At 46.9% G+C, this 9,175-nt stretch overlaps 1 pseudogene; it reads right to left on the bottom strand.

Annotated features, from left to right (window-relative positions):
- Positions 1–4,740: 4,740 nt before the first annotated feature.
- Positions 4,741–4,836, bottom strand: LOC138094221 (U6 spliceosomal RNA; annotated as a pseudogene).
- Between the last annotated feature and the right edge of the window lie 4,339 nt (positions 4,837–9,175).

Raw genomic sequence — 9,175 nt, 5'->3', positions numbered from 1 at the left:
ACTGTAGCCCACCGGGCTCCTCTGTCCATGGGATTTCCCAGGCAAGAATACTTAAGTAGGCTGCCATTTCCTTCTCCAGGGGATATTCCCCATCCAGGGATTGAACCCATGTCTCCTGCATTGACAGGCAGGAGCCACCAGTAAGCCACTTGGGAAACCCTGCACACAGTACATGTACTCATTGCCAACTGGTGAGAGATCATAGACGTGTCTGCCTGGCTACTCCTACCAGCCCTCAGACCAACATCCCCTGTATAAACTCCCCGATTATTGCTCTCCACCCCATGTTGCCATAAAATCACGACACCACTTTATGGTATTCAGGTCCCCCACATGCCCAGTACAGTGCTTGTCAAAAACAGATGTTTTCAATCAATAAAGATGATGTTTTCTAAGCATTGATGTATGGAATACTACTTAGAATTCCATTAAAACATGCTGGGTCAGGTAAAAAAAAAAGATTCAAGTTCATATTCAAAAAGCAAAAAATTAACAGCTGCAGTGTATATTTTAGTCAAGTGCTTTGGATTTGTGGAAGGGGTTTCTTTCTATACATATAATTATTAGTCGCCATGAGTATACTAATAATGGGCGGGTGGGGGGAGGAGGTGGCACAAAACCGAGCCTCCACAGCAGGCTGGGCTGTGTAGCGCCGGGTATTCCCTCTGCTGACGTGCTTCACTAGTTGACTAACAGACCTTATTCCCTGGCCGAGCCGATCAAATCCTGCCAACGCCAGCTTCCTGACGTGGAGGGGGAGCAGGAGCAAGCGCCGTGGGTTCCTGGGGGAAAAGCAGCCTGTGTTTGTTGCTGCTTTGACAGTTGAGGCTCGGAGAGGGGCTGGCAAACAATGGGAAATGAAACATTTGAGTGGTTGCAAAAAATTCCGTGGGAAATCCCCCCTGGTGGTATTTATGTGCGCTAGCAGTGACAAGGGGAGCTCAGGGCTTTCGATTTCAAGGGTTCCTGGGCAGACCACAATAGCGTGCTGAGATGGCGGTCCCCAGAAACAGCTCTTCTGGGGCTGCACAAGCCTGACCCTGGTCTGTCCAGCTAAGGTTTGGCCACGTGCGTGGAGCTGGCTGTGAGCTTGTCAAGCGCTCATCCACGGTTTCAGAGCACAGGCCTCCCTACTTCCTTCTCTAAGACAAATCCCTCTCAACTCTTCCTCTAGATTTTCCCTGGCCTCAAGAGCCTGGGGGGAAGGAGGGAAGTGGGGAAGGGGGTGGGTTGTATGATTGGTAGAGTTTCCCTTGGGCTCAGCCCCACCCGCATAATTGTGGGAATGTTAGTCCCCTGCAGACCCCTTCCCCACCATCGAATTGAAAAAAGTCCAAAATTGAGGCCTTATATACATTCCCCTGGCATTTTCCCATTAATATCTGGCCTCCTGCTTTCTCCTTTCCTGCTTATAATGGACATCTATTTGTCTTCTGCTTCTCCTCTAGACTCTCATTTAGAGAATATAGCGACCTGATAGTAGCCAACTTTTGTTTTGCTTTCCTGAGAACTCGAGAGTATTCCAAATCCTTAACCACTCTTGCCGATGTCTTGCTGCTGCTGCTGTAATGTCGTACGTGTGTTTATAGATCCACTTAGGGGTGTGGTGGAGGTGGGGCTTCCCTGGTGGCCCAGACAGTAAAGAATCCGCCTGCGATGTGGGAAACCTGGGTTTGATACCTGGGTAGGGAAGATCCCCTGGAGAAGGGAACGGCTACCCACACCAATCTTCTTGGCTAGAGAATCCCATGGACAGAGGAGCCTGCAGACTGCAGTCCATGGGGTTGCAAAGAGTTGCACAGGAATGAGCAACTTTCACTCCACAGGGGTGAGGTGTATGGATTTTTAGAGACACTTAGTAGATGAGAAAACCGAAACTTACGGGGATTAAAAAAAAAACTTGCCCATTGTATTAGTTGAGAGGTTTCAGTTGCAAAATGACAAACTCCTAACTTGAATGGACTTAAGCCAGATCAAAAGTGTATGACTTTTTAACTGAGAAGTAAGAGCCGTGTGAGTTTCAGGCATGGCAGGACCCAGGCTCTACTTGAAGTCTTCAGGAATTTGCCTCTCCTCACCTCTTCAGCCCTGCTTTTCCCTGTTTGGATTTCAGGGAAAAACTCTCCATCTGTTTTACAGAGTCTGATGGAGGCTTTCTCCTGGTTGCCTCCTGGAAAAGTCCCAGGGTTGGCTCTGGTGGGTTCTGATAGGTTCAGCTGCCCATTGCTAAGCCAATGACTAGGGCAAAGGGGCTAGAATGATCTGATTGCCCGTGTCTCAATTACATGCTCGCTGCTAAAGCCTGGCCAAGTCACAGGGACAGAGTAAGGGTGAGGGGTTCCCCTGGGGAACACCAAGGTGCTCTTACCAGAAGGAGAAACGGATGCTGGGTGGCCAGAAAGCCACGGTGTCCTGTACTCCCACATCACGCTGCCAGGCGCACGGGGCAGGCAGGCCTGCACGCAGATCTGTGCTCCTCCGCGTTGCGGCAGACCACCTCGGGGACCCCCTCACCCTCTATCCAGCCCTGGGACTCTACGCCCACTTCTACCCCAGGAATTCACTCCAGTTTTTAAATTGTGCACCTTGGGTGCTGCTGGATGGAAGAAGAGTGGTGGCGAGCCAGGAGGACTGCTGGCTGGGACTATAGGACACCTGCCCTTCTCTCTGCTACGTAACAACTCTTGGGTCCATCTGTATGTTTCATTCCCTTGAACACTTTTATTTAAATAAACAGTTTCTTATAGTTTTAAAGCTTGAAAATCAGCGGGGTTTTCTTTTTTTTTTTTTCGACCTTTGCCCGCTCACTCATTCATAAATGAGTAACAATAATAGCCAGAAAGAGGCAGGAGCCCAGCCAAGGCCACGTGGGCAGCAGCAAAGTGCAGGGTCTGAGAAGTCACACCTCAGGGTTCCCATGCCCTGCCCTTCCCACTTGCCGCCTTGCGGGTTGGCTAGAGGTCTGTGGACAGAGACCATCACACGCACTCCTGCCGTGCCCCACTGACTGGTTAGTCAAGGAGGCAAAATGGCGCGGCTTCCCAGAGCAGAGCAGAGAGAGGGAAACTCCGTGCGGCTTTTTCTCTGGTCTCTGGGTACAGGCAGCCACGGGGGACTCCCTCTGTAGGTAAAATCCTGCCAGCATGGAGAACACCAGCCAGATTCCGCTACCCCTGCCTTGTCCTGGGAGCTTACGTCACTGTCCCAGAAGAACTTACATGAGTGAGCCATGCGCTTCTGTTTAAGATGTTTACAAACAACTTCTCTGTTCTGTCCTCTGTGTCTGGAAAGCTGGTCTCTGGGCTCCAGACCTGCCATGTGTTTCACACCCACCACTCTGCAGCACCGGTCACTGCTAATCATTGTAGCTAACCTTTTTCAAGTGCTTACAGTCTTCTCGAAAGTGTATGTTAAGTTCTTGATGGGTATTGTTTCATCGAATCCTCCCAAGAACCCCATCAAACCCTCCCAAGACCCTCTTCATCTCCCCATCTGTAAAATAGGTGCTATTATTATTATTTCACAGGTGAGGAGATGAAGGTGCAGAGAGGTGAATCTGATTCTCCAGGGTGCTCAGCCAGCTTCAAACTAGAGCCATCAGAACCAAGAACATGAGCTCATGTACATGAGGTGCATGATGAATGCGTGGACAAGGAAGAGGCAGTTGGGGCCGCACCTGTACGCAGACAAATTTCTCCGCTTCCGTTTCCCTTCTCTCCTACGCTCTCTTGCCTGGTGTCTCCGGCAAACACACACAGGGGATTCTAGGGAGAGAAGGCTCCCAAAGTGCAGGCAGAACATGGGTGGGTCGGGTAAGGAGAGGCACGTGGGCTCATTATTTAGACTACCTTGCGGCCACTTATTGAATTAGTGTGATTCTTAACATCTTCAGCTTGGATCTCCTCCAGGCCAGCCAGCTGGTGCATTCAGTACAACTCAGCTCGCCTTAACTCAATTAACAAAGCCGGACTGAGCTGAACTCAACAAGTATTTCTGAAGCACTGAGCTGGCTGCCAGGGCAGAAAACACAAAGGAGGGCAAGACTCAAGACTATCAGACTCAACCCTGACGGAGATGCCTGGAACTTCTAGCAGATAATGCGGTGCCATATTTTCTAAGTACCACCTTTGCACTCCGCCTGTGCTATGACTTACTTCCTAGTCTTCTTTAAATTAACTTTTAAGAAAATTCATTTCCTTCTTTAAACTTAAATATTTTTTAAATTATCGAAGGGAAATCGACAGAACATAAAAACAACTATCTCAAAGTGAACAATTCAAGAGCATTTAGTACATTCCCAGTGTTGTGTAACCACTACCTCCATCTAGTTCCAAAACATTCCCATCCCTCCAACATAAAAACCCTGCACCCATGAAGCAGTTTCTTCTCGTATCCACCTCCTCTTAACCCCTCATAACCGTTAACCTGCTTTCTGTCCCTGTGGATTTGCCAGTTCCGGGTATTTCATATAAACAGAATCATACAGTATGTGATTTTGTGTCTGGCTCCTTTCACTCAGCACCATGTCTTCGAGGTCCGTCCATGTTGTGGCCTGTGTCAGTTTGTCATTCCTTTTTACGGCTGAGTAATATTCTGTTGTCTGCATCTAGCACGTTTCGACTATTCATTCATCTGTTGGTAGATATCTGAGCTGTTGCCACCTTTAGGCTATTGTGAATAGTGCTGCTAAACAAGTTGACCCCATTCATTCATTTAGATATAACTGACATATAACACTGTAAAAACATGAAATGCTTCATGTATTTGCATGTCATCCTTTCTCAGGGGCTGTTAAATCTTCTCTGTATGTTCCAATTTGGGGATATGTGGTACCAAAGTGAATGCTGAATGTTTATTTTAAAAGGAAAATTTAAATAGGATCTGTAACTATTATAAGTAAAAATGTCACCTATGTGGCACATAAAATCAGCCCCATGTACTACTCTTCAATGTAGTAGTAAAAAACCAGGCTTCTAGATGTGGTCAGCCTTGACTCTGAATCCGGGTTTCACCCACTGTGGGGCCCTGGCCAATGTCCTGTCTTCCTCCAGCCCCCTGAATAGCACATGGGTTAGTGGCATGGACTCCTGCACAGTCAAAACCATCCCAGTATAACTCTCTAGGTGGCCCTCATATCCGCGGTTCCACATGGAGGATTCAACTGGCCACAGGTCATGTAGGACCATAGTATTTATTGAAAAAAATCTGCATGTAAGTGGATCCGTGTTGCTCAAGGGTCAATGGGACTTGTAATTGCTTCCTCCTGAAGCTGTTGTGAGAATTAAAATCATGTAAGGTGCTCAGTGCTGTCAGGCACGTAGTCAGTGCTCAGTATATGAAAGCTTGTAGGTAGGATCACAGATTCTAAACAGACACACTAACAGGACTGGTAGCTAACAAAGCAAGTTGTGCGCCGTGTGCCAGGAACTTGGGAAATGCTTTGCGTTTGCATTAATTCATGTAATCCCCACAAATTATTATTACCCCCATATTGTAGGTCAGAAAACAGACTGAGAGAGGTGAACCCAGGAGCTGAAGCAGAGACCTGAGCTCTGGGAAGGTTAAATGACAATATGAGAAGTAATCCCAAGTCCACTGGAGTGTCAGGCTGTCCCTGGGCACAGATAATTAATTGCAAAAGGGCTGCCTGGGCCCTGGCCTGGCAACTTGCTGCAGACCCTGCCTGGAGGTGCCTTGCAGCTGTGTGTTTTTATCAAGTCACTCTTTCTTGGGTCTGCCAAGAAGAGGCTCCTCACATCTTTTCTAGTTGACTTGTCTTTCGTAGCTAATGGGATTCACCTGCCCTCCCTGTACCTCATCATCCCTTAGAGGCCCTAAAACTGCCCCTTTCCTCTGCAATCTCCCCTCTTCCACCACTTTGGGAAATGCCACACTGTATAAAATATTGTAAAATGCAAAGTACATTCACAACTCTTCTGTGTGCACAGCAATAGAAGATAAGTTTTGGGGTAAATATACCAACTCTGGAGTGATTTTGTGATTTATTCAGAAAATTGGCTTCCAGATCACTGTGGACAAGACCCAACTTGGCTGGAAGACTGTGATCCGTCAGCAGAGCCACACGGACAGCTGAGCTGGCCAAATTTTCTTCTGAGTAAAGATAACTCTCATAGTGAAAGGCAAGAACTTTTAAGAAAAATTTATGCTACAGTCTGGTCCTACAATGTATGCAGTTATGTTCTGTACGTTCATTCAACTATGGGACTCTGCAGAATAGTAATAATAACAACAGCATGATAACGAGAGAAAAGATAGACTAAAACACATGTAAGTGCTAAGGCAAGGGTTCACCTGCCTTTCCTCTCTGGGGTGCATGCAGTATCAGCCCTCAGCATGAGTCCAGCACATAAATATCTGCTGTTTTCGTGTAAGACAGCCTCTAAAATTTGGCCAGCTTCATCTGGTGCTCAGCTGAGCAATCAACAACCTTCTCCAAAGCTGGAGAAACCCAGCTGTGTTGGGCTGACAGCGAGAAATCACGACCGCCCCCAGTGGAACGTCTCTCCAAGGGCTTTCAAGGTTAATTTCTGATCATGATCTGAATTCGATTAGCTGGAGAGCTGTACCATCACCTCAGATGTGACTCTGCCGTATTCTCAAAGATGAACAGAAACTGGTTTCCGCTGTATTATCAAGGCAACTATTTTCTGAAAGCCAGGATCAAACCTACCACAGGGTTCAGTAGGGGCCATCAAAGTGATAAGATTTGAAGAAAGTCAATTAGCATCACTCCATGCCTCATTTCCCATTCTCTCCCCACCCCATACTAAAAAAGCCTAGAGGGGAAAACAGCAAAAAAGAAAAAAAAAAAAAAAAAACTTTTAAAATCTGGTGGTGTTACTTTAATGGGGAAACTCTCATCCTCAGTAGCCTAGTACATTTATCAGTTTACCTACTTAGTCATCAGCCACTAAAAGTCAGAGGGTGCAGAGATTCCCAGCAGCCTGGGGAGCACAGAGCCAGTTCTCACTCTCTCTCAACCTCGTCCCTGCGTAAAAACTCCCACTGCCCACAGAATGACATCCAAACTCAAGGACCTTCATCTGCTGGGCCCTACCCACCTCATAAACTAAGCTCCCAGGGCAGGGTCTGGTTCTCACTTATCTGCAGGTCTGCCTAGCACTGAATGTGCAGAGTTTGGCAGATAAGCCAGAGCACAAGGAATATATGTCAAATAAGTTTTTTAAAAAAGGTGACCTGTTCAGAGGCTGCCCTGGTGGTCCAGTGGTTAAGAATCCACCTGCCAATGCATGAAACACAGGTTCGATCCCTGGTCCAAGAAGATCCCACACGCCATGGGGCAGCTAAGCCCGTGTGCCACAACTGGTGAGCCAATGCTCTAGATCTGTGCTCTGCGACAAGAGAAGCTACTGCAGTGAGAAGCCCGTGCACTGCCGCTAGAGAGTAGCCCCCGCTCGCCACAATAGAGAAAGCCCGCGTGCAGCAATGAAGACCCAAAGCAGACGAAATAACTAAAGGTTTTGAAAAAAGTAACCTGTGTAAAACACAGGTAAAGTGCAAATCCCAGCACTGTCATATTAAAAAAAATTTTTTTTTAAAGATAACTAGAGAGCAATTTAAATCTTTACCAAAATTTTCAGGAAACATCCAAAAAAAAAAATCTTATTTATAATGTAAAGCAAAACTTTGGAACTTTGGTATTTCTCCTAAATGGCATCTGGCCCCCAAGTCACTCTTGAATTCTCCCCAACTCTCCTTCAGCTCTAACTTTTCATTTCCCCTCCCATCTCCCTTTCCAAATACAGCATCTGCTCTTTTCTAGAAGTACAGGGTAGCTGCTTAAAAGAATGAGTCCTGGGGCTCACCTTGCTGATTACCAACACAGTTCTGTCACTCTGATTTGAGCAGGAACCTGGCATGTAAGTGCCCCATAGATGCAACCTGTTATTTAAATCCTATTGGCTTCCCCATTCTTTTTTTTTTTTTCAAACTTAGCCCACTTTTCCATTAATGCAACAAGAAATGTATACGAGTTTTCTAGGGCTGCCAAAACAAACTGCCATAAACTTCATGGCTTAAAATAACAAGAATTGACTCTCTCATAGTTCTGTAGGCCAGAAGTCCAAAATCAAGGTGGCAGTAAGGCTGTGCTCCCTTCAGAGGCTCCAGAGGAGAGTTTTGCTCCTTGTCTCTTCCAGCTCCTGGTGGTTGTTAGCATTTCTGGGCTTGTGTTGTCAGAGCTTCACTTTCTGCCCGTCTTCACATGGCCTGCCCCTGTGACTCTCTCCTCTGTGTGTCTCATGGGAACGCTTGTCATTGGATTTAGGGCCCACCCAGATGAATCCTGGATGGTCTCATTTCAAATTCCTTAATTTAATTACATCTGCAAAGATGCTTTTTCTAAATAAGGTCACATTCACAGGTTCTGCGGGGTCAGAATATGGACACGCCTTTTGCAGGGGGCCATCACTCCACCCACTACAAGATGATACTGGGTCCTTCCTCTTGTGGGTTGTGGGTGGGGGGAGACAAGGCTGCACACTCCTGTAATTCTTTTTTTTTTTAATCTTTTTATTCTCATCATGATAAGTCAGTAGCCAGCATCAGGTACTTGGGAATGATGAAGGAAAGAGGCAGATGATAGGAAGGCACTGTCAACTTTTCCTTTTCACTGATGTTCATCAGCTCCTTAAATGACGCAGGTCTGCAGCCATTGCACACCTGATTGCAAGAGCTGCTGCGTCCTGGGGGCTGAAGTGGGTGCAGGAAGCAGAGGGTTTCAGCCACAAGGTCTGACCCTCAGGCAGACATATCCTGTCAAAGGCCTAGAGCATCTCAGCTTTCCCACCGGGGGTCGTGAGCTGCCTGCATCGCTGGCTGGGGCCAGGGGACAGTTCACATTAGTTATTTATTGATATCCTGTGTTAAGGTTCTGCCTCAGCTGCACTGAAGGGATCCAAGAGGCAGGGGCTTCACACAACTCACACTGCAATCAGCCAGCTTCTTGGCGCAATGTGTTTATCTACCCAGAACTATTTTTGGTGTGTGTTCATAGACAGCACACACCAAAGTATTTGGTATCTGAGATGCAAGCGTTAAAGATGATTAAAGTTAGCTGATAATGAGCATGCCTAGAATAGACGGATTCTGTGTGTGTGTGTGTGCACTCCATGTGTGTGCTCTGTTGTGTGTC

Source organism: Capricornis sumatraensis, chromosome 17 (genome assembly GCF_032405125.1).
Source record: "Capricornis sumatraensis isolate serow.1 chromosome 17, serow.2, whole genome shotgun sequence".
Taxonomy (NCBI): domain Eukaryota; kingdom Metazoa; phylum Chordata; class Mammalia; order Artiodactyla; family Bovidae; genus Capricornis; species Capricornis sumatraensis.
This window is presented reverse-complemented; position numbering and strand designations above follow the sequence as displayed.